The sequence below is a fragment of the Fukomys damarensis genome, unplaced genomic scaffold (genome assembly GCF_012274545.1).
Source record: "Fukomys damarensis isolate Sample0158 unplaced genomic scaffold, DMR_v1.0_HiC HiC_scaffold_20, whole genome shotgun sequence".
Taxonomy (NCBI): Eukaryota; Metazoa; Chordata; class Mammalia; order Rodentia; family Bathyergidae; genus Fukomys; species Fukomys damarensis.
Genome location: NW_022900932.1, coordinates 12,579,611 through 12,581,215, shown reverse-complemented (window position 1 = coordinate 12,581,215; position 1,605 = coordinate 12,579,611). Strand labels below are relative to the sequence as shown.

The following is a 1,605-nucleotide window of genomic DNA, read 5'->3' as shown; positions in this document are numbered from 1 at the left end:
AGGAGGAAAGTGGTTTTATTTCCCCCACCCCTTTCGTCCTTTTACACAATAACTAACTAAAGCTCTTCAGGCCAATGACGAGCACTCAGAGGAATTAATACAACCATCTATCAGAAAAAGCAGAGGCCACAGGAAAATACTGAGGCTCTGGCCTTAGTTGTGCAGGCCCAGGTAAGGTATCCTGACTCGCTACAGTCATAACAGTTGACTTCACTTGTCTTTCTGCAGTCCATGGCCACATTGCGAATCTCTCCAGGCCCAGAGCACTACACTTTGGTACCGTCTTTCTGAAGGTGTGCAAATGCCACAAGTATTGTGCTTTTTGCACATGCATGAGGTGACAGCTGCCACGAGATAGCCTGCTTTCTCACAGTTGTAGCAGTGCTTCTCTTGCTCTTTTATGCTCCTTTCGGTCCCTCGTAATGTGGCCACTTCTACTGCGGCAATAGCAGGTATCTTCCTAAAGATCACCATCCTTGGCAAGATGATCAGACTTGCCACAGCGGTAACAGATGTCTGGAAGAGAGGAAACAAACTGGGAACCTCTATGCAATAGAAAATCATCTCACCATAGCTTCTCATTCCAAAACCGTGGACCCCACCAACAAGGCATTGCCGGGTCCAGTGCCCAGATCATCTCACAGGAAGCAGTCATGGCCCCTCATGGCTGCTGTTAGATCCTTGGCATCTGAGAGGAGCCACAGCAGCAGAAACTCGGACACGAACATGGAGAAGGTGGCTTGGGAGGCAGCAGCTGATTACTTTCAGAGTTACGTGTGGATCTTCACACAGCCTCAGTCTTTCGCTATTAATAAATCTTCCCTTGTTACTCCTGAGGGTCCTGCTCAAGTTCCTTGGGATACCAAGAGCCTGGAAACAAGTCCCCTGGACCCTCCACCTCATAACCCCAGCATTGCAGGACGATGACTTAGCAGGATCTCCATTTTTGAGCACAGCCTGGGAAAATTTAATGACTTAGGGAGACTCTGTCTCACAATAAAAATAAATAAATAAGGGCTGGAATGTACATCAGTGTGAGTGCTCTGTGCTCAGTCCTTCCTCCCAAAAATTAGACAATCCATTGTACTACAAATACTCATCCCATAACGTCATTGATGCAACCTGTGGTCTCTCCTGACTCCAATCTGTCTATGGTTTAATCAAGGACAAATTAAAGTTAGGTGGTCATGGGAGCCAGGTGAGGCTCCTTCCTCACGCTGCCAGCAGCCTGGGGTATAGCAGTGTGAGGGCCCCAAGCACGAGGTTTGGGGTGAGGGGCTCAGCCTGTTGTCTAAATGTCCCAGAGTCCTCAAGTCCGACCGGGCATAAAATTCTACTGACATTAAGTCCGGGAGAGGGATTACATAAAAACGTAAGCTGCGGCAGCGCTGAGGGAGCGGAAGGTAGGAAACAGGAAGGTCAGTTGGTAAAGCCAGCTGTCTTCGTAAGGCTCCGCCTTGTCTAGAGTGAGGTGGAGACCGGGCAGGTGAGGGACTGGTTGTGGCTGGGAGTGGGAGGGCAGAGATTGCCCAGGCCTTGAGTGGGTGGGTATTGGTGTGATTGGGTGTGTGTAGGGTGGGTGGTCTCGGCGGGGTATTTAAAGAG

The 1,605-nt window shown here is 49.7% G+C and overlaps 1 pseudogene; it reads right to left on the bottom strand.

The window, feature by feature from the left end:
- Positions 1 to 110: 110 nt before the first annotated feature.
- On the bottom strand, positions 111 to 627 carry LOC117287027 (annotated as a pseudogene).
- Between the last annotated feature and the right edge of the window lie 978 nt (positions 628 to 1,605).